The 24515-nt window shown below is 40.4% G+C and overlaps 1 protein-coding gene and 1 pseudogene across 5 annotated transcripts in view; one reads left to right on the top strand and one right to left on the bottom strand.

Annotated features, from left to right (window-relative positions):
- CTNNA2 (catenin alpha 2) overlaps positions 1–24515 on the bottom strand; it is a gene marked incomplete at its 5' end in the record, with an annotated part of 1045541 nt that overhangs the window by 109917 nt on the left and 911109 nt on the right. The gene's annotated exons all lie outside the window — the stretch shown is intronic.
- On the top strand, positions 2915–3701 carry LOC308627449 (chromobox protein homolog 3-like; annotated as a pseudogene). The gene has a single exon. The product of its transcript is annotated as a chromobox protein homolog 3-like (transcript).

Here is a 24515-nt window from a genome sequence, read left to right as displayed (position 1 = left end):
TTAGCTTGCCTTTGTGTTTCTCACTGGACTCATTGACATCATGGTGACTCTGAACATGGTTTTATATACTGTGATTTTGAGAACTCTGGCAGCAAACACTAAGTTTCAGTCTTGAGGCAGCTCCTAATCAATAATGCAGCTTGAAATGCCAGTGAATATTTCAACACCAGTACAAGGCTACTGCACACAGTAGGTACTTAATGATTGATTTCAACTACCTGTTAACTACAGCTCTTATGTTACGATATCAGAAACTCTTTGGTGAAATAAAATGTCCTCTGTCTCCTTTTAAAAAGAAATTGGCATGATAGTCTTCCTAAGGGGGGGGGAGGAGGGGAAGAGAATAGTAGAAAAGAATCATGAGACATTAGAAAAAAAAAATAATTGGAGTAAAAAAATGAACAATATACCATTAATAGATCAGTGTTATGAGACTGCAAACCCAAATTGAGTGATATGATTATATTTAATAGAATTTTGAAACTTGCTTGAATCAACTAAATAGATAACATTTACGGGCTGGTGCTGGCCTCTGCTTTCTCCACTCTTGAACTGTTTACAACTTAGCTCAGGAAACAAGAATCAATTGCCTTCCTGGGGGCTCAAGAAACAATAAAGTCTATCATTAACTATTAAATGTTGGGCTATTTAGATTGATTTATGATTTCTAAAAGTGACTAGGCCATGAGTAAACGTGGCATAGCGCCTTGGTGAGCTAATTGCACTAAATTTCCCAAGACTCTCTCAGGAAAGGAAGTCCTCCTTCATGACTTCTGAGAGTATAATGGATTTGGGGAAGTAAAAGCTAAAATGACTGGACCAAGTCTTATATCCTTGACTTAAGTGCCTTAAAAACTGGTTATCTTGGGGGAAAGAAGGAAGCTTAGCAACCTTAGCTAAGTTGTATGCTGCTGACTACAAGAGCTTTAAGTGTTCAAAAAAGAAATAATCAGTACTCCTGGCTGGGAATCAGTAAACACATCATGGAGAGGTAAGATATCCATCTTATAATGCTTTTCTGATTGCCTGATTAGAACAATTTTCTGGTAGCTCAAAGACTATGACATTTTTCACTCTTCTGGAGGCAAACTGGGTAAATAGATAAAGCAAACAATAACATCATTAGCAGTTTTAGAAAGACAATAAACTAGCAGAGAGAGCTGATGCTGATTCTCCTAAGAAAGTAACTTGCTCCTTAAAACGAATCTGTATGATTGGCATCCATTCCTAAACCCTTTAATCATCACCTTAGCTGACCAAAAACAGATAGAGATATTCCAGGGACACGGATGGCAGTGACAAAATCGAGAATGTGTGGAGCCCTCATAAAAATACATTGTGATTATTTAAAATGCAAGATGTTTTCAATCAAACACATGTACCAAAAAACACAGCACAGCTCGAAGTTCCTGATGAACACAACATTGTAGCTATCAAATTAGTCTGTTTTTTTTTTCCTTGCTGTTCATCTATTTTATTTCGGTTTTTATTATTTTTTTATTTAAAAAAATTATTGGAGTATAGTTGATTTAAAATGTGTTAGAAAAGAATAAAATACCTAGGAATAAACCTACCTAAGGAGACAAAAGACCTGTATGCAGAAAACTATAAGACACTGATGAAAGAAATTAAAAAGATGATACAAATGGATGGAAAGATATACCGCATTCTTGGATTGGAAAAATCAACATTTTGAAAATGACTATATGACCCAAAGCAATCTACAGATTCAATGCAATCTCTATCAAACTATCAATAGCATTTTTCACAGAACTAGAACAAAAAATTTCACAATTTGTATGGAAACACAAAAGACCCCGAATAGCCAAAACAATATTGAAAAAGAAAAACGGGGGCCTCCCTGGTGGCGCAGTGGTTGAGAGTCCGCCTGCGGATGCAGGGGATACGGGTTCGTGCCCCGGTCTGGGAGGATCCCATATGCCGCGGAGCGGCTGGGCCTGTGAGCCATGGCCGCTGGGCCTGCGCGTCCGGAGCCTGTGCTCTGCAACGGGAGAGGCCACAACAGTGAGAGGCCCGCATACCGCAAAAAGAAAAAAAAAAAAAAAAAAAGAAAAACGGAGCTGGAGGAATCAGGCTACTGAACTTCAGAATATACTACAAAGCTACAGTAATGAAGACAGTATTGTACTGGCACAAAAACAGAAACATAGATCAATGGAACAGGATAGAAAGCCCAGAGATAAACCCACACATATATGGTCACCTTATCTTTGATAAAGGAAGCAAGAGTATACAAGGGAGAAAAGACAGCCTCTTCAATAGGTGGTGCTGGGAAAACTGTACAGCTACATGTAAAAGAATGAAATTAGAACACTTCCTAATGCCATACACAAAAATGAACTCAAAATGGATTAAAGACCTAAAGGTAAGGCCAGACATTATAAAACTCTTAGAGGAAAACATAGGAAGAACACTCTATGACATAAATCACAGCAAGATCCTTTTTGACTCACTTCCTAGAGAAATGGAAATAAAAAGAAAAATAAACAAATGGGACCTAATGAAACTTAAAAGCTTTTGCACAGCAAAGGAAACCATAAAAAAGACAAAAAGACAACACTCAGAATGGGAGAAAATATTTGCAAACAAAACAACTGACAACTAATCCTTGATTAATTTAAAAAATATATAAGCAATTCATGCAGCTCAATATCAAGAAAACAAACAACCCAATCCAAAAATGGGCAGAAGACCTAAATAGACATTTCTCCAGAGAAGAAATACAGATTGCCAACAAAAACATGAAAAGATGCTCAACATCACTAATCATTAGAGAAACGCAAATCAAAACTACAATGAGGACGATCCCTCCCCGCCGCGGGGCGCGCGCCCACCCCGCCCCTCGCGGCCGCCGGGCGTGGGCGGTGCCACCTTCCCCTCCCCCCAGCGGCGGCCCCGCGCGCAGCTCCCCAGCCCCCTCCCCTTCGGATGTGGCTGGAGCTTGAGGCGCGCAGGGCCGGAGATGGTGCAGACCCGGGACCCGGAGCAGCTCGGAGGCGGTGAATAATAGCTCTTCAAGTCTGCAATAAAAAATGGCGTCCAATAAAACTACATTGCAAAAAATTGGAAAAAAACAGAATGGAAAAAGTAAAAAAGTCGAAGAGGCAGAACCTGAAGAATTTGTGGTAGAAAAAGTACTGGACCGACGTGTAGTGAATGGGAAGGTGGAGTATTTCCTGAAGTGGAAGGGATTTACAGATGCAGACAATACTTGGGAACCCGAAGAAAATTTAGATTGTCCAGAGTTAATTGAAGCATTTCTTAATTCTCAAAAAGCTGGTAAAGAAAAAGATGGAACAAAAAGAAAATCTTTATCTGACAGTGAATCTGATGATAGCAAATCAAAGAAGAAAAGAGATGCTAAGGGAAACAGAGGTGGGCTACAAATTTGGTTCTGAACACTTTAGCAGCCAAGGCAAAAAGGCTGATAAACCAAGAGGTTTTGCCAGAGGTCTTGACCCAGAGCGAATAATTGGTGCCACAGACAGCAGTGGAGAATTAATGTTTCTCATGAAATGGAAAGATTCAGATGAGGCAGACTTGGTGCTGGCAAAAGAGGCAAATATGAAGTGTCCTCAAATTGTAATTGCTTTTTATGAGGAGAGACTAACTTGGCATTCTTGTCCAGAAGATGAAGCTCAATAATTGTTTGCATTGCTTTTTATATATATTTATATATATATATATATATAAAATCTGGATCTTGGTTTTTTGATTTATTAGTGTGAAGAAATAACTACATTCTAATGAAAATCCAGTTTGATATGTTCGTTTTGAAGTAGTATTGGGGAAGTTGTTGGGTTTTGGGGGGTTTTTTTGGGGGTTTTGTTTTTGTTTTTTTTGCATCTGTAGCACTGGTTACTTTGAATAAATAAAAGCTTTCTGTAGTTGCTTCCTTTAGCAGAAAAGAACATTTGATACCATGGTATATTATTTCCTCTGCATTAGAGAACAGCTTTTCTAAATGTTGGGGAAAATCTCCATAGTCATTACTCAATCAGGATTTAGAATTTGCATTTAACTCATATATGCCTAAGGACCATTCTGGGTTTTCTGTATGTGTATACATAAAATACATATGTAAATGGTTTGGGGGTTTTTTGGTTATTGTTTAAACACATTTACCAAAACAAAAACAGCCTTTCACAACCATGGATGAGCCCATGTTTCTGGGATTCTGTCATTTTGCGCAATAAAAGAAATCACTTCAACTTAAATTGAAAATTTAAGTCTTAACCTTTCTTTTTTTTTTTTTTAATTTATTTTATTTACTTATTTTTGGCTGTGTTGGGTCTTCCTTGCTGTGCGCCAGCTTTCTCTAGTTGTAGCGAGCAGGGCTACTCTTTGTTGCGGTGCGTGAGCTTCTCATTGCGGTGGCTTCTCTTGTTGCGGAGCACGGGCTCTAGGTGCGCAGGCTTCAGCATTTGTGGCTCACAGGCTCTAGAGCACAGGCTCAGTAGTTGTGGTGCACAGGCTTAGTTGCTCTGTGGCATATGGGATCTTCCCGGACCAGGGCTCGAACCCATGTCCACTGCATTGGCAGGCGGATTCTTAACCACTGCGCCACCAGGGAAGCCCAAGTCTTAACCTTTCAAATAATTTTGTAATTAATGAGACAAATTAAACCATTTAAATTGGATAATTTTTTAAAGCAGCCCTATCAGAATCTGCATCCATATCTACCATCATATAAATGCAGTTTTATATGTAAAACCCCCCCGAAAGGAAAAGTTTATCTCTGTCAACCCAAATGAAAAAAATAAAAGAATTCTGGTGTGTTTTAATTAGCCAAGCAAGACTTAGTTAAATGGACATTTAAAGCTTCCTTTTGGAAAACCATTCTTTTATAAGAAGTTGAAATCTCTGTGCTGTATTTACTGAAAGACTGATACATGGAATGTCTCAGACTTGTTAATGGAAACCTAATCAGGTGGTTAGAGATGTTGGCAGTTTAGGATCTGCAGGAATAAATGAGTGAACAAAGTTTTCTAATCTAAACTTGACCTGCATGTTTTTTCAAACTTTACCCCAGCCCATTCCTTAAATGTAGGCTCAGTCTTCTCAGTATTTTGGGTTACTGGTTCAGCAGAAGCCAGGAAAAACAATAACTTTGTAGTAATCAGAATGTTATTCAACTGTATATTGTTTACTTTATTGTAAATACTGGTGAACAGTGGTCAATAAATAGTTTTATATTCCTTTAAAAAAAAAAAAAAAAAAAAACTACAATGAGGTATCACCTCACACCACTCAGAATGGCCATCATCAAAAAATCTACAAGCAATAAATGCTGGAGAGGGTGTGGAGAAAAGGGAACCCTCTTGCACTCTTGGTGAGAATGTAAATTGATACAGCCACTATGGAGAACAGTATGGAGGTTCCTTAAAAAACTAAAAATAGAACTACCATATGACCCAGCAATCTCATTACTGGGCATATACCCTGAGAAAACCTTAATACAAAAAGAGTCATGTACCACAATGTTCATTGCAGCACTATTTACAATAGCCAGGACATGGAAGCAAACTTAGTGTCCATCGACAGTTGAATGGATAAAGATGTGGCACATATATACAATGGAATATTACTCAGACATAAAAAGAAACAAAATTGAGTTATTTGTAGTGAGGTGGATGCACCTAGAGTCTGTCATACAGAATGAAGTAAGTTAGAAAGAGAAAAACAAATACCATATGCTAACACATATATATGGAATCTAAAAAAAAAAAAAAATGGTTCTGATGAACCTAGGGGTATGACAGGAATAAAGACACAGATGTAGGGAATGGACTTGCGGACACGGTAAGGGGGAAGTTTAAGCTGGGACAAAGTGAGAGAGTGGCATTGACATATATACACTACCCAATGTAAAATAGATAGCTAGTGGGAAGAAGCCACATAGCACAGGGAGATCAGTTCGTTGCTTTATGATCACCTAGAGGGGTGGGATAAGGAGGGTGGGAGGGAGATGCAAGAGGGAGGGGGTATGGGAATATACATATGCATATAGCTGATTCACTTTGTTATAGAGCAGAAACTAACACAATATTGTAAAGCAATTATACGCCAATAAAGGTGTTAAAAAAAAAGCAATGAGATATCACCTCAAAAAAAATGTTCTGTTACTTTCTGCTGTACATCAGAGTGAATCAGCCATACATATACATATATCCACTCTTTTAAAATTATTTTCCCATATAGGTCATTACAGAGTATTGAGAAGAGTTCCCTTTGCTACAGAGTAGGTCCTTGTTGGTTATCTATTTTATATATAGCAGTGTATATATGTTAATCCCAAACTCCTAATTTATCTCCCCACCTCCTGCTTTCCCCTTGGTAAGCGTAAGTTTGTTTTCTATGTCTGTGAGTCTGTTTCTGTTTTGTAAGTAAGTTCATTTGTATCATTTTTTAGATTCCACGTATAATTGATATTTTATCATATCAGTCTTTAAGAAAAATTTGGTTTCGTGTGGACATCACAGACAGAAAGTAACTCTGTCTCAGCAATGCCATAGTCTTGTTTGAACACTTACAAGAAAAGCCAAAAATACCTGGAAGGCTGCTCCTTAATTAGACATTAAAAATCTCAGCTTTAGTATTTAGGCATTTAACTCCAAAGTGATATGAGGTGCATCAGAAAGACAAGAATGTTTTCCTCTTTTCTGGTCCTGGAAATCACATTACATTTTTAAATATTTGCAGTTCTGTTAAGTTCCAGACACCAACACATATTCAATTCATTCAACCCCCAAACACTTTATCATTTCACTAATTTTTACAGCTTCAGGTATCATATAGGTGTTTTAAGAAGAGCACACTATTGAAATAAAGCAGAATAGCAATTCAGAGATTTATAAAGCACTTGCTTCTCATGTTAATATTTCATTATCATCATAAAATTGAGGATAAAATGAACTTATTTACTATTAAAAGGGAATTTATGGAATTTTCAATCACCGTAGTCACAAGGTCATATGAAACCATAAGGACAAGAGATGATGCCGTGAATTCCAGGCAAATGTTATTCTCTATGATGATCATAGCAATGAAGAGAGCTATGGTCTCAATCTGAAGATTTATTCAGTTACCTGCACTGATACAATTAGGACACAAAATGGTGTTAATATATACATCCCTATCTGATAAAGAATTTCAAGGTTTCTACAATACATACCTCTTATATTACAGATGGTGAATTTTTTAATTCAGTAAGAGACAAAGCAATACACTTCCCTGAACTCTGAGAGGCAAGACAGAAGCAGCCAATGTTATGCCAAATGGATTCAACCTTAAGAAGACAATGAACTTCCACAGAGATGGACATAGGAGTAGATTTAGTGGCCACCTTCACAGCTTGATTGGAGCAGAGCCCGAAAGGTCTGGCTGCCCCCAAATATGTTTGCAACAGTGTCTCTCTTTCACTCTGAGATATTATGAAATCATTTAAAAATGTAGCTGCTTATGGTGATAATAAAATGAACTAATGTTTGTTAAAAAAAAAAATGTAGCTGCCTCAGACCAAGATGAGTTTATCAATCTGATTACCAGTAACTGAGGCTCTGAAGGACTGAAGAGACTTAGACAACAGGGATAATTTGATCAGGGAAGGATGGCTTAAGAGAGGTTGGCAGCTGGGGCAGCATGAAGACGCAGGAGAGGAAAAAATGAGAAACGCTTTTTCTTGCTTTTGTTTTAAAGGACCTCACTGAAGCATCTGACATTCTTGATTATTCTATATGTTTTTTTGTTTTGTTTTGTTTTGTTTTTGTTGTTTTTTTGCAGTACGTGGGCCTCTCACTGCTTTGGCCTCTCCCGTTGCGGAGCACAGGCTCCAGACGTGCAGGCTCAGCGGCCATGGCTCACGGGCCCAGCAGCTCCGCGGCATGTGGGATCCTCCCAGACCGGGGCATGAACCCGTGTCCCCTGCATCAGCAAGTGGACTCTCAACCACTGCGCCACCAGGGAAGCCCTATTCTATATGTTTTAATGTTTAAAAATCATATAATGATCAAGAGGCTGGGCTCTGGAAGGAAAGCAGCCTGAGGTTTACATCTTGCCAGACAAGAAAGGTGCTTTGCCTCTGTGAGCCTCAATTTTTTCAACGATAACACAAACTGGCACTCACAGATATAGAGAACAAACTAGTGGTTACCAGTGGGGAGAGGGAAGAGGAAGCGAAGCAAGATAGGGGTAGGGGAGTAAGAGGTACAGATTATTAGGTATAAAATAAGCTACAAGGATATATTGTATAACACAGGAAATATAGCCAGTATTTTATAATAACTATATAAATGAAGTATAACTTTTGAAAATTGTGCATCACTATATTGTACACCTGTAACTTATATAATATTGTATAGTAACTATTTCAATTAAAAATTCTTCTGTTTTGTAAATAAGTTTATTTTATCAATTTTTTAGAGTCTGCATATAAGCAGTGTCATATGATATTTGTCTTTTTCTGTCTGACTTACTTCTTAGTATGAGAAACAGACTCATGGACTTAGAGAATGAGTTTATGGTTACCGGGTGAATGGTGTGGAGGGATAGATTGGGAGTTGGTATAAACATGGACACATTGCTATATTTAAAATAGATAACCAACAAGGACCTACTGTAAAAAGAAAAATGCTGATAAAAACAAACAAACAAACATACTGGTGATAAGGTTGAAATGAAAATGGTTACAGTTCTTAACCCAGCACCCAGCAAGGATTTGAGAGATATTATTTTCATACTGGGCATTTTATTTAAAGGTCACTATCAAATAAATACTTTAATAATATCAATCACTGATGCATTCAGCCATTCAAATATTGAGTACCTTAGATGTACCATATAACGAAGATACAGAGGAGATCAAGTTAAGCATGACATATTCCTTAGAGAAGCTTATATTTAAATTAGACAAGTAAATGCATTTTTATAGTTCACATCAAGAAGATTACTACAAAGGAAATAAAATGAGGCAGTGACAGAGAATAAAGGGAGGTCAATTTTATGTGTGATTATTGCATCCTTCAGTTACAATTTTTATAAAGTTAAATCTCATCATGTACCCTTTTGTTACTGCTTAATCTCTTATATCGCAAATATTTCCAGTGTCTGTATACTTGTAGTCAATTTTTTATAATAGAATAAAATTACCAAATGTTTTTGCTTTATTATTTGGCAAGTCAATTCCCTGTTGCCAGACATTTAAAGGACTCTCCAATGTTTGCTATTACTAAAAACAGAGTAACATACATCTTTAGGCCTCCAGTTTTCGCTTCTGTCAGAAGTGGATTTTCTGGGTTAGGGAAAATGGTTTGGCACTTGTTTACATATGGCTATGTGCTTGCTGAAAGGTCCCCAGCAAGGCATGATTTATTAACGCTCCAGTGTCACCAGCATTAGTTCTACACTCCTGGACACTGCTTCTCCTTGCCTTCTCAGACACCTCCTCATCGGAATGCCTTTCCAGCCTTCATTCTACAAACCACAAGTATAAATCAGGATTGCTTAAAAAGTCACTTCATTTTCCGAGCTAGACTGTGAATTCTTGCAGGACAGAGGCCTTCACTACACCTAGTACATAGCTGGGATCACGGGTACTCAATTCTAATTTTTTGAATTTACTAAATCCTACAAATTGCCTTTATGCAGTATAAAGTAGAACACCATTCAACTTGTCATAACCTAGTCATACAAGCTGGGAGGGCCCCAAGTTCTACAATCTGGAGTTGCAAGCAAGTATATGTCCTCCATGCCATCCTTTCCACAGTTTATCATCAAATCAGCTTTCAGAAGCTAAAACCAAATGAAACCTATAAAACATATTGCCACATGGTGCTGGGGAAAGTTTCTTCCTAGTCCCACCAGTCTTCGTACCCTTGCTGGTACTTACACACCTGTGAGGACACAAATCTGCATTCCTAGGGCTCCCCAGGGATGCTGAACAGCCTGTTCTCTCAGGTACACACACATCACTAGCCAATAACTGTTTGCATGCCTCTGCCCAAATTAAGGTGATCAGTCTGCTCTGGTGACTCTAATGAAGGTAATCGCCAGCTCACATTCATGAACAAATTGATGTGCCTGCTTTGTAACTGAATCACTCAGCATAAATCTATACCCTTCATATATAAAAACCACAGTGGCTTAAAATAATGCAATAAAGCATCACCTAATGCCTTCTTGATGCCTGTTCATCAATAATGTGGTTGTGTGAAAAGGATAGGAGGGACTTAGCATGTGTTATCTAAAATCATGCAATGAATGTAATACCCTTTTCATTACTATAGACCTTCTGGGATTTTGCTTCCTCCAACCATTCACTGAGGAATTAAGTTATTACTCTCCACTACTATTTGGTCTCTCAGAGTCTCATGTAAGTAAATAAAATCTTAACTTATTTCCATATAAAACATGTTGACCTTCATATATGTGAGATGAATCCCCCACTGCCTATGAATGGAGCCAGAGCTTCAGGTTCTGGCTCTAGCAGTGAAGAAGGGATGAACTGAAACACCCAGGGAAGGTTTGAAGGAGATCCAGATAATAAATGAGTACAGCCACTCTCTGTAGCCTGGTCTTAGACATTTCAAGATGACAAGTGGAGGGGTGGAGTCAAGGCCATAACCACAGTGAGGAGGAAGGACTCTAAGCATCCTAACCAATACTGAACCTGTGACTTCAGCCCTCTTTGCACAGAATTCCAACTTGATGAGGGAAATAGAAATCCCTACTTTCTCCACTTTATACTCCAGAGTTTGTTTGTTTTTGGGAGGGGGGGCCTCCTCCAATTAAACGCTTAGCAATCAGCCAATGTTCAGTTCAAGGTCCACAAGTCCATGAAGACGTCCCATTCATACTGGCCAATAAAAACAGATCTCTCTTCTAAACCTTTTCAGGCTTACTACCTGCCTTACTTGTGGCTACTTTCCACAAACTGTTGTTTAATTCATTACTTGTGGTATGTGCAGATGGATGGATGGGTACATACAGAATTAAATATGCAGATACACATAGATATTGTACATCTTCAATTAAATTTCAACCTCCTTGAGAATAATGGTTGTGTTTTATTCATCCTCGTGGCCCCTCTGGTTCCCTGTACAAGATTTCACACACAACAGGTATGAATGTGGTTCCAGGGCAGCCTCCCTATCCTGGATGTTTTCTTATCTCCTGCCCCCACCTGCACTTACCTCTATTGAGTCCTATACACTCTTATCACTGTTAACCCAGCAAAGGATGCTAATTGATCACAGTATTCACTAAAGTAGTATTTTCTCCTCCTAGGAAAATATCCTCTAATATATCCCTCCTAACATAACATCTTAGCCCAATTAAGATATTCCCAAGTCTTGAAGAACTTGAAGGAAAAATGTACAGTGTAGAAACTTCAGGCTCCCCATGTAAGTTGTTGGGGAAATATTTAAGGGTAGGGAGTTTTCTGTAAGCTCTGTCATCTTTATCTAAAATTTCTTCTGTCTTTTCTTCCTCTGACCACCTGTTTTTGTAAATAAAGTCTTACTGTAACACATCTTTGCCTGTTCAATTATATATTGTCTATGGCTGCTTTTGCACTATGAGGGGAGAGTTGAGTATTTATGATAGAGACCACAGGACCCACAAGCCAAGAATACTTTCTATCTAGCCCTTTATGAAAAATGATTGCAAAGTCCTAGTATAGGTGAAAACCTGGGCAGAAAAAAAACAGTCAGTTTTATTAGACCTGTCAAATATGCCAAAGCAACTTCATAACAGGAAATAGGAAAGCTATCATACTGTGGTATTTATGGCACAAGTGCCATCAACAAAATTAAGTAGGTCAGGAAGAGGCACATATTCCTAGCCTATAAACCATGTGCCCCTCCCAGGTCTATTTAAGAGTGTTAAGTTCTGAGACAAGGATAATAATAAAATAAAAGTAAAAGGAGAACAGGAAGTTGGAAAGAGAGGGGAACAGACACCCAGAATGACTTCTAGTATGTTCTCGACTACCCATGCTAAGTTTGCTGGTGAATAGAGTCAAAAGAAGCAAATATGAGTCAGTAATGCCATGTGGCTTACCTCCCAGTATAGCCCATCAATCACTCCTTCCTGAAGCTAGAGGATCACTCTCCACTCTCTGGTCTTCTTTGAACTAACCGAGATGATCAATTTTACAGTCTCTCATCTACACTTATATTCTCCTTGGACATGCACTTCATCTTTCACTACTGCTTCTCCACCTAACACCTTGCAAGTCTTCACCCTGGGCTTCACCAGTCTGCACAGCTAGCCCAGTCAAAAACCTAGGGTATATCTAACGGAAGGTACTGGTCCTCCCAGAGGCTCCTTGGCAGAAACCTGTGCTTGGTCACTGCAATGTGCGTTGTCTGGAGGAGAAACCCCAGAAACCGGTTTCACAACTTCAGAGGGCTCCCAGGTAGACTAGAGTAATGTGTATGGGGGTGGGGGAGATGACCTGACTCTGATCCTAGGCTACATAAGGAAAAAGACTGAAGAAATGACCTTCAAACCAGCCCCATACCCTTATCAGCTCCTTCCCAGCCCTCAAGCATCTGTAAAAATTCTTCCTCCTCCCATTTTCATTGCCTCCCGGAATCTTTCTAGGCTCAGTCCCTCAAATCGGCTTGCCCCATTTTACTCATCCTCCATTACCAGCTCTTCCTGTCTTCAGTTCAGATCTGTTCTTGCATTCTTCCCTACGTTCTCTTGTGACATTTCAATTCTCCCCCTAGTGTCCAAGTCCCAGCTTGTTTGGGTGCAGATTAGAGCTCCCCTTTTCCAAGGCTTTCCCCACCCATTTCTTGCCCAAACCAGGTGACAATCCAGGTCCCTCAGTCATCACAGAGGAGAAGACAGAGAGCTCTCAATGTCAGCTCTACCTTGCGCTCATTCAATAATGTAGACCAAGCCATCCACATGTAGCAGCACGCTCTGGTAGTCTCCAGACCCCTCACCCCCTTCCATGTGTTTACGCTCATCCTTGTTCTACTTTCTTTACCTGCCTTCATACTCTGGTTCCTGATACCTGCTTCAAGTTCTCCTTCGTATAACAACACCTATGAAAACTTTTTCCTAGCTATCCAACATCATCAACCCAGTAGATACACTCTCCTTCAAAAGTGAAAGCATCATAACTGCAGCTATGAGAGCATTTTCTTACCTCTGTCCTGTGTGACACACACACAGCCAAAGCCTCTTGATTTCATTGATAACCAAAGCTTTTACAAGTCTCCCCCAAGGTGGACAGTCCCTTGTGGAGTGCCCTGCATCCCCTTCCTTCTATGGGCCACAAGCCCCACCAATACTTGCAAACATACCAGTGTTTTGCTCAGCTTTGAAATCGAACACATTTCTATGATGCCCAGAGAACAGGGCAGAGCTGAGCCAGAGGGTAAGCAGCAGAGTTATTTCATGTGATCTGGGAACCATCTCTGAAAGGGCCCTGCCACATGGAGTCCCGTGTCTTCCAAGGTGACCTTCAAGAAGCCACCTCCACCTTGTTGGGCAACAGATGCTGCCATCACAGTCCAGCACCATGGCCAGGCTTGGACCCCAGATGCATCCTGGTTTCATCTGCACACCCTCAGGAGACCATAGCCACATCTAGAAGGAAGGAGCAGCTGTGCTTGCAAAAGCGCATGTCAGCTCCCAGCCAAGGTCATGCTCATAACCAATGCTCAAAGGAATAGATTGAGCCCCACAATACCCTTCACGTGTGCCTCAGCTTAGCAACTTTCTACAAGGGAACTATTTTTGCTGTCATCCTCAGTGGGTCACCTTTTTCCCTAGCTGAATCAGTCGTCTGGGTGAATGACCAGTCAGCCTGACCTTTAATCTGCTATGTAATAAAGATGGCCTTCTGACGAATAGTCCCAGAGAAAAGCAAGTCATGAGGAAATTCTATGCATCTTGTTTCTGTTTAGCTGCGTGCTTTCCAGTATAGCTGTTTACTTAACTGTGACCTTTTGCCTCAAATAGGCTCCACATTTTTTCCCCCATGGGATCCAGGTTTAGCAAACATACTCATTGTGGAAACACCAATAATACTGTGTGTGTACACATAGAGAAAAGGAGAGAGCTATGAAGATATTTGAGTCTTTTCATCTATGAAAATGCTCTTAGTTAAGTAAGCAATAGTTATGATTATTGTTTTAACATTCCCTGAAGCCTAGGGAAATTTCTAACTTTTGAAGAGCTTAATACCTATATCTCACAGTAGAATATATTATACATACAGATATATAGGTGTACATTTTTTCATGGGCAATATTTAGTGATGAAATATAAGTAACAATCTATGTCCATGGGCCAAATGTACCCAGTGGCTTGTTTATATATGGTCTTTGAGTTAAGAATGGTTAATGTGAGACATTGTCTGTTCCACAGGGCCTAAAATATTACTGCTCTTAATAAAAGCTTGCTAACCCCTCAAGTCTGGTAATATTCTGGTGTTTGTCAGGTTGTAGGCCAGGACAGGAATGGTGCCAAGTACCCCAGTCCTGAAAGTCTTTGCCTCTGTTCAGTGAGGCCCTCTGTACTTCCATCATTTCCCAAGCACTTCTCCAGTGATGTTCTTCAAAGGCAAGGACCTTTTGATTCCTCATCCTTTCATGTATTCATATTTACCTAAATTCTGTTACATCATTCATCGTTTCACCAGATGTAAGTTTTCCAAAAACCCAGTCTATCCCCAGGGACTAAAGAGCTACTAAATTTGAGAATGTTCCAAAGAATGCATCCAAGGCTTTTAATGGAATTCACAAAGAATCAGTGCAAAAAACACGTTGGAGGCAGTATGTCTAGAATATGGGCAAAACTCCCAAAGGGTCTACTTGGAAGAAAACAGCACTCTTTGGGTGAATATACTTCGTGTGGGAGTTGTACCTTGTATGTACCAGGACACATTAGATCCAGAACAAGGCCTGAAGGGTGGGGTTCCACCCACGGTTCCAGATTGAGAGATGACGAGGTGAAGTTTTGCTCCTCAAACCATTGTCCACAGGCTAGTACACTTGTTTTGCCTTCTTTAAAGACAATATACATATATATATAATCTCCCCATATCATCACCTTTTTCAAATCTATAGAAGTAAACAGTTTGAGAGTTCTTTTTTTAACACTTTTAATTAAAGAGGTCAAATTACTATCATTATTCATTAATATTCTGGGTACAAGTGAGACCCTGTGGTTTGACACCGAAAGCATGTTTTCCTGGCCACTCAGGGTGCTGAAATCAAGTGGGTCGTATTTTTCACAGATTCTTTCCCCTAAATGCAGACATGTGCCCACACAGTGACCATCTTCTGTTACCCTCCCCCTGCAAAGTTATAAGGGTGACAGGAGGAGGATAAGATTCATGTAGTTCCTTATATCCAGGATTTGTAGAGAAGTTTACATTCAAGGGAATTCTAGGTACCTGAATAGTGCCTAAGACACTTTCAACGTTTCTAATTTCATTCAATTCTCACAATGCTTAGAATAATACAAGAAGAGTTGAATGTGTGAGTATTAATTGTGCAGTTTCTTAAGAAGATTTACATGCATTTTCTCATTATATCCTTGCAAAACCCTATGAGGTAGGTACTAGTATCGTTCCCATTCTATAGGTGAGTAAATGAGGCCCAAGGAGGTTCAGTAGTTACCTCATGGTCACATAACAGAAAGCAGGAAGGTCAGGTTTGAACTCCTGCAGACTAACTCCAGGGCATATTCAACAAAACCTGACATGATGCTTATTTATTGATCACCACAAACCTTAAAAATGGGTAACCATTTTCTTTCCATTTTACAGATGATGAAAAATGAAGTTAAGAAGCTAAGAGAGAGAATAAGTAGCTTGCATAAGTCATACAGCCAATGATGGCAGAGCCAGTATTTGAACCTGCAGTCTGTTTCCAGGCCCTACACACAGACACACACAAACTCTGTATATATAAAACATATACCACAATTGCACCCTCTGTAATCCTACTAGTGGAAAAGGCCATTATTATAATTACAGATAATTGAGAGTCAATGAGGCAGCCTTCCAAATTTAAGTTAAAATCACTTTAAGAGGGATGTAGGAAAAGCTGACGTGATAACGGTGCTGAATGCTCCTCCAGCATAGAACCTCTTGGAGAAGACGTGCTTTACAAGCAACAGGCTACAATAGGAGAGAAAACCCAATTTGATACTGAGGGTAGACAGCAGATTGGAGAAAGGAGATTGGAAACTCAGCCTTGGTTGACTTTAGTGTTTTGCCTGAGGCCAGTCCTGCTCCTGAGGTTTACCCAGACACAAGAGCAGTTAGAGTCAGAGTGCCTGAACTTGACAATGATATCAAATAATTTCCCTTTTACTTCACAGACATGAGAAAGGGGGTCACCAACACAGGATGAAGGCATTGGCCTGAATACAGCACATTCAGAGTGGAAAAGACATTCACCAATCTAGTCCCACAAAAAAGCCTTCAGGGACCTGCCTAACCAGACTCCTGCTCCCAGGCAAGGGGTCTCCTATGAGCACACTTAGCCCATCTAACCAGGCCAGGCAGGAGAGGGTTCCTGAATGGGGGTATCAAAGTATAACCCAAGAAGCTGAGAAGCAAGTCTCTGGATTGGTTCCTATCTCTTGCTTCTCTAGATGAAGAGAATGAAGATGGCAAAAGTCACTCTAAGAAATCCAGCTGTGCATTTCTGCCCCAACCCAACCTGGGGCCAGAAGAGGAGAGTTAGTGAGAGGACACTGCCTGGCTTTGGCTTCATTCACTTGCTCAACACATTCAATTAATCATCACAGCAGGCTTTGCGAAGTCAAGCAAAAGAAAAGAAAGAGACATCATCTCTGCCTTCAAGCAACCCTCAACCCCATTGGATGAGCCAGCCAATAACGGAGCAAATACAGTGAAATACAAATCGTGCTGCAGTAAGAGCCTCTGCCAGCTGGAGTGGAAGCACAAAGTCGGGAGAGATTATTTTTGGGTGGGAGGGTTTGTAGACCTAGGGGTTACTCAGGAAATGCTTCAACAATACAAGACCGCAGGGAACTCTCCTCAATATTCTGTAGAGTTTACCCTTGTATAGGTAAAGAATCTGAAAAAGAATGAATATATGTATATGTATAACTGAATCACTTTGCTGTACACCTGAAACTTATCCAACATTGTAAATCAACTATACTCCAATAAAATTATAAAAAAAAAGAAATTGGAATATATTTCAGAGTGATCAAAAATTGGAAAACAAACAAACAAACAATATAAGTCCCAAGTCTTACATAAGGCAGACCGTAAGGTGGGAGAGAAGGAAAGGGCAAGGGCAGAGGGAAGGCATTCCAGGAAGAAGGAACAATGTGAGGCTGGTCCAAGGAGCCTGGGGTATTTGGTGATTGGCAAGCGGTTCATTAAGGCTGTGTAAGGAGAGGGTCAGCAGGTAATACAGCTAGATATGGAAGTCAGAGCCAGAGATGGCATAACTTTGACTTTCCCCTCTAGGCAATGGAGAGAGCTTTAGGCAGGTGAGTGATGACTAGACAGATGTTTTAGAAAGAGCACTTGGGCACCTGTTTGGAAGATGAACTGGAGGAGAATGGGACAAAGCGGGGTTCTTCCTATAGAACTGGATACTTACGGAAAGGAAAATGTGCACCTATTTATACAAGATAAGGGAGAACAAGGTGCATGGAGGTCAGTGTGTAAGATACACTTTTGTGACCCCTATTTTACAGATGAGGACACGAGACTTGGAGAGGTTAAGTTCATCTCCCATAATCACCCAGTTTGTCAAATTGAGAGCCAGAAATAATCTGTTGTCTGTTTCCCTGCAGGTCCATCTATTCCTGAAGGCCTGCAATCCCCATGAACAATCCCCATGTCTTTTGCTAAGACAAGACAGACAGGGATCGGCAACTCCTGACCTTAGGGTCAAGGTCAAAAGGCCCTATTCTATGCTTTTGCTCACCCTACTTCATCTCTCTCTGTACCTTGCCGAAGGTCAAGTTCAATGATCCAGGAAGCCTTCTCTGACCAACACCACATAGGCTAATATGATCTTCCCTCTCTTCAGAAATCTTAATATATTCGTTTTAAAAATTAGTCTCAGGCATCCCTGGTGACACAGTGGTTAAGAATCCACCTGCCAATTCAGGGGACACAGGTTTGAGCACGGGTCTGGGAAGATCCCATGTGCAGTGGAGCAACTAAACCCATGTGCCGCAACTGCTGAGCCTGAGCTCTAGAGCCTGTGAGCCACAACTTCTGAAGCCCACGTGCCTAGAGCCTATGCCCCACGACAAGAGAAGATGTCACAATGAGAAGCCCGAGCACTGCAACGAAGAGTAGCCCCCACTCTCAGCAACTAGACAAAAGCCCGAGTGTAGCAATGAAGACTCAATGCAGCCAAAAATAAAATAAATAATAAAATAAATAAATTTTTAAAAAGATCTATGCATTTTAAAAAAAGAATTAGTCTCAAGTTTGATTATACTAAAACTGCTGTCTGTGAAGAGCTTGCCTCCCCAATTATATCCTCTGATTCTCAAAGGCAGGGACCAGCCCCTCCCTCCCCTGTACTGACCTCAGTAGGAAATACGATGCTGACAACCCAATAGGTAACGAGCCTTCTTGGCTGCAAGTGTCTGGCTACCGGGCCTTGTGCCACTCACACCCTCACAACAGTGGAGGGGAATTCACCTTGGAGTCCAGCCCCTTCACATAATCAGAACTGCAATATAAAAAGCCCTGCTGTGTCATAAACACTGTCACTGAAGTTTAAGTTCAGCAGTAGGAATTGACATCCCCTATCTTCCTCTCTCCGTCTCCTACCTGGTAACTTGCTCTTCATGCAGACCTGCCATTATCATCAAATCACTAACATTTTCTTCCTTTTGCTTCTCTTTCCCATGCTCCAGTCACTCACACTGAGTTTCTCCTCTCAATTTACAGCTCTGATTTATACATCTTTTTTGACTCTCTTTCAAGTTGCTTTTCTCTGCTCACTGCAACCAACCTAATATTTACTTAGCCTTTGTCAAGTTTACACCTCAGCTTTCATTTCTGCTCTCCCATTCAGCCTGCTTGAGATATTCAAAGTTGCTCTAAATGCTTTTTTCACTGGAAAGTTCTTCCTGCTCCTGAGTAGGTATGTTATTGCAAAGGTTCTCAACACTCCCTTCTTAGAAGATCTCATTCACTGCTGTGATCTTAACTATTTTCACCTTTGAGTTGAAAATACCCAAATCATCCACTATCCCAATCTCTTTGTTACCTTCTTTTTATTTATTTTTTTTTTTTTTTGCGGTAGGCGGGCCTCTCACTGTTGTGGCCTCTCCCCTTGCGGAGCACAGGCTCCGGACGCACAGGCTCAGCGGCCATGGCTCACGGGCCCAGCCGCTCTGCGGCATGTGGGATCTTCCCAGACCGGGGCACGAACCCGTGTCCCCTGCATCGGCAGGCGGACTCTCAACCACTGCGCCACCAGGGAAGCCCCTCTTTGTTACCTTCTTGATGTAACTTTCTGAGTTGGTTGAATTGCTCCAAAAAGGTGATCCACAGTCACCTCAAAGGTATGATTTCACCAAAAAAAAAAAAGGTTCCCCTCACATATTGTTCCTGCTTAATTTCACTATCAGCTAATGACACATCCAATCTCTTATTTGCCCAGGATAGGAAACTAACATTCTTATTCAGTTTATACACATATTCTGTCGCCTTTAACTGCAATTGGTCTCCAATTTGCTTCCTTCCTAATCCCTTTGCCACTGCCCAAGTTCAAATCTTTATCACCTCTTACTGATTACTGGCATAAAAGGCAACCCATTTCTTATGGTATCCAGAGTCCCCCAAGCTGGCCCTAACCTCGTTCTTCAGCTTTAGCTGCTCTCTACATCCCATCATACCCCAATTCCCACTACATCTAATCACACCCCGATTCTCACTACATCTGACCTCACTCCAAGCCTTACTACACCCCATCGCAGTCCAATCTCCATGCTACAAAAGACTACAGCCTTCATAGACACCTGCCTTTTCAACCCTGTTTCAAAAAATGTTTGAAAATCAGCTGAGGCTCATAAAACAACCAATCACCCTGAGGAGCCCCAAATCTCTGGATTTGGACTTCAGATATGACCTCTGTTCAGAATCAGAAAAAGCATGACTCGCTCAACAGAAACACAGGGCCCAGGTTCCAGATCTGCCTTGTAGGGAACTTCCGTTTAAGAAAGACCAACAGATCACACAATTCAGTCATGTAATTGTTATGTCATGGGGCATATATTCTTAAAGCAAATTGACTTTTTGGTTTCCCTCTCTTCATTTAATTTATTCCCTGGGGCGAGTTCTTTCTTCCCCATGCTTTTTCTGGTCATTCTGAAGTAAGACTGTCTCAACTTGTTTTTTCAGTGTGTTATTTTCTTATTGCTGCTGTAAGAAATTACCACAAAATTAGTGGCTTTAAACAACAAAACATTGTTGTCTGACATTTCTGAAGGTTGGAAGTTTCAGGTGGATCTCACTGGGCTAAAATTAAGGAGTCAGCAGGGCTGGGTTCCCTTCTGGTGCCTTCCGGGGAGAATCCATTCCCTTGCCTTCTCTATCATATAGAGGCTGCTCTTATTTCTTGCTCATGGTTCCTCTCCATCTTCAAAATCAGCAATGTCCAGTCAAGCCTTTCTCACATCACATCATTTGACTCCACCTGTCCTTTCTCCCTCATTCATTTATAAGGACCTTGTGATTACACTGGGCCCAACTGGAATATCCAGGATAATCTCCTTATCCTAAAGTCAACTGATTAGCAGACTTCATTCCATCTACAACCTTAGTTCCCCTTTGTTACATATTGTACCTTTTTAAAAAGTGCAAGGATTAGAAAGTGGACATCTTTGGGGGGGACATTATTCTTCCTATCACATATAGTTCTACCTAAAAGTTAAAGCTTAAATCTTGTTTTAAACTTAAGGATCCTCTCCTTCCCTTGATGCGATTATAGTAAGTGAGAAGGCACTCACTTAGCTTCTCTTCTGTTCCTTCAATTGGCAGCTTTAACTCCTGCTTCGCTAACTTGCTAATAGGGATTTTCAAGGCCTCCAGGGGTGGGGTGGGGGAGCAGGTATTGGGAGAAGAGATAGGAGAAATAGGAATGTCTTTGCTCCCTGCACAGTGATGCTGCACCAAAACTCATGCTGTCTGGGGATGGCAGGCGTTCACAGCAGCTCTGCTATCAGTGGTTTTCCTTTCTGAGAATCAATGCATCTTCTCCCTACTGGTCCTTTACTCTTACATCAGTCCCTAGGAATCAATACCTCCAGTTTTTCCACCGAGGTTAACTCACTCTCCAAACAGCCATCTTGAAGAGGACCTTGGCTCACTCCACACCAAATCTCTCCACCCACAGGAAATGCCAGTCCTTTTCATGGGTCAACTCTGGGAGTGTAGGCCAATTCCAGCACAGCCAACTTTCCTCTGCTTCACTGTGGAAGCAACTGCAGCCTGATTCTCACTCTTTAGATTCTCCCAACCTGATGAGACCCTCATTCCTCCGTGTTCCTCCCAGGCATGTGGAGGACTTTTCCAGCTCTCCTTGTGCTTTTGTCAGAGCCTGTTTCCCTTTGTTAAAGACAAGGCCTGGTATAACATACCAAAAGCAGCCCTCTCCAGAAATGTCTTCTGTCTGATATCTATGTGTCCATCCTTTATACCTCCAGAGTAGGTGAGGGTATAAAGAGTTTGCTAAATCAGCTTTCAGTCAGCTGCTTAGAAAATTGTACCTCTTGGTCCTACACCTCAATTTGGAAAATGATGCAGAAATTTCTATTTTATTAACATTCCTGGTGGAGGTGGGATAAAGAAACAGGGGAGGGTCTCCCTATGTGGGTGAAATGAAAGGGCTTCTAAGCAACAGTGGATCAATAATAAGACCGCATCCTAGAAAAAATGTGGTCCGTGAATGACATAACAGGACCAGTCTCCCGGACTGTCCCGTACATGTTATTCCTTAGGGTGGTCCATGGGTGTCAACTTCCCCAACTGAGGACACTGTTCATTATGGGTCTGAGTCTGATGATCAGCTGGGACTCTTGGGACTGTTATTTTAATTAATTCATAAGAGCTATTCCCAGACTTCTGTGCTATGGGCTATTTTGGCAGGACAGGAAAGATACCAGCATGTAGTTGCTTCCCACAATTTAAAGGAAATATTACCAAACAGATAATTCACCCTTTGAATAAGTGTAAAATTTTCTGGGACGCAGAGTCCAGGGGAGGTCAGAACAGACCAGGTCAAGGGATAAGTTCTGACCTATTATTATCTATAGCTCAGAGCTGTGGTTAGGCCACATGCTGGGGAGTGACAATGTTGTTGCCAACACTCATGCAATACGGAAGCATTTTTTAAATGATGTTAAAGTTAGAAGGAGATTTACAGAGTGTCTAGCCCATATCTCTCACATTAAGATGAAGAAACAGACATAGAGAGAGTGGGATTTTCTCAAAGATGCTTTGTAAATTAGTGGCCAAGCCAGGATTCAAAAGCAGGTACCCTAACTACTAATCTAATGATCTTACCATTTTTGCAGTCTGGATTTGGCAGTGGTTTCTGTGTTTTATTGTTTTATTAGCACAAAGTGTAGGATAGTACTCAAAAAAGGTTTCTAGGTCTTCACAATGCTAGTTTCTTTCCTTCCGCATCTTCCTTTCCTTTGCCTCCTCAGCACATCTTCTTTTCCATCTTAGATACTCTCTGATTTTATAAATGTTGTAAAACACACACACACACACACATGATACTGCTATGTGTATTTTGTATATTCGTTCCTCAAATCAAGCTCCAGATATTTCTTTCATATTTTCCACTGTCCCATTAGAATGTACTAATTGTGAGTTCCCTTCTCTCCTCTAAGTGATAACAAAAGATGCTGATGTGTTCTAGAGAAAAGCCCATTCCTATTTATGCTAGTAAGTAAATTATCATACCCTCTCAATTATCCAGGGTCAGAAATGAACAAAAATCAGGATGAGTAAGTTCACAGTTAAGCCTATCACCTATAAATGGATAGTAAATTCAGTTTTAGTTTCTTGAGAACTAAATCTGAACTAAGGCCAAAAAAGCAAATACTGGATTGCATAAGTTTTTGTTTGTTTGTTTGTTTAACAAAAAGGTTCTTGCTGATTCAACTTCAGAAACCAAACTTTTCTTGAAATAAAATAGTATTTACTCATGTACAGAGTCAAGGTAAGGATATTTAAGAATCTAATGGAAAAAAACCCACTAAGTATGTTTTAATGTTTAATGTAGATAAAAACATTCCACTCCAGATAATGATTATTGATATATCTTCAACAGTGAGAACAAAAAGCCTGACACTGCAGACCATCTAAAGACTGAGAAGTAAATACAACCAGGAAGTAGAGTCAACTGAGTTCAAGGTTTAGGCAGAAACTTGATCAAGAATAGCTTCTATATATTTCAACATATCTGATAGTCATGGTGTATGTGTTTGGGCAGGGGTATTACCCTCTATCCAGAAAGACAAGAAGGGCATAGAATGTTCTTGGACCATTGGAGACTTCCCAGTATCATAACCAAAATCTGTGCTTCTGTGGGTGTCAGTAAAGGGGAAGAATGTGACAGACTGGGAAAATGATGTTCCAAAACCAAAAGACCAGATTGATCCAATTATTCCATGATGACATTCCACACCTACCCAGAGATCACCAGCTCACAATGCCTTTAAATGATATTTCATTTTGTATATTAAACTAAATATACAAGACATTCTTTAGGAGCCACCAAAACAAACCACTGAAGTTTTAAACTATCAAACCACAGGTCAGAGCCAATGTTTTTAATATGAATTTCCTTAAGTAAAGCATTTTTAGCTCCACAGTCTAAACCATTCTCTAATGTCTTGCCTTAGAACCAATTGACTCTTTTATTATCCTGTCACCTGAAAGTATTTTACTTGTACTCCCTAGAAGTAGCACACTTTAGGGAAGTGAATTCTGGCAAGTATCTGGTTAGTACAATCCATATAGACAAGCCAAATTTCACAGTACACCCTGATCATAAAATAATTCAGTTACCTGGATAAGTAAAGTAGCTATCCAGAACCAATTTTAGGCAACAACGAGTAAGACAAATATCATCCAGAAAGTGATTCAGTGTAAATGCAAAGCATAAACCTCCTATCCTTAGTAATACTTTGGGGTCATGGGATACAAGGTTTGCACCAAGTGGCCTTTTGTGGCAGGATTCCCCTATGCTACTCTCAGCTAGAGACATTTTCTCAACAAAGCTTACTTGACATCACACATTTCCTAGAAGGCTTTTCTTTGCCCTATGACTGACCAGTTAGAGGATGAACAGGTGCCTGTGAGTAATCCTGTCATTATTCAACTCAAAGGAATAACTGTTGTCAGAAATTTTAAGGACTGGGACAGCAGGTCAGTGAGCCCCTGGGCCCCGGGGCACCTTACCCATTCTCTCCATGGCAGCAGTAGATGATTGTGATTACAG

Source organism: Mesoplodon bidens, assembly GCF_964165515.1.
Source record: "Mesoplodon bidens genome assembly, chromosome: 14".
In the NCBI taxonomy this organism is placed as follows: Eukaryota; Metazoa; Chordata; class Mammalia; order Artiodactyla; family Ziphiidae; genus Mesoplodon; species Mesoplodon bidens.
This window is presented reverse-complemented; position numbering and strand designations above follow the sequence as displayed.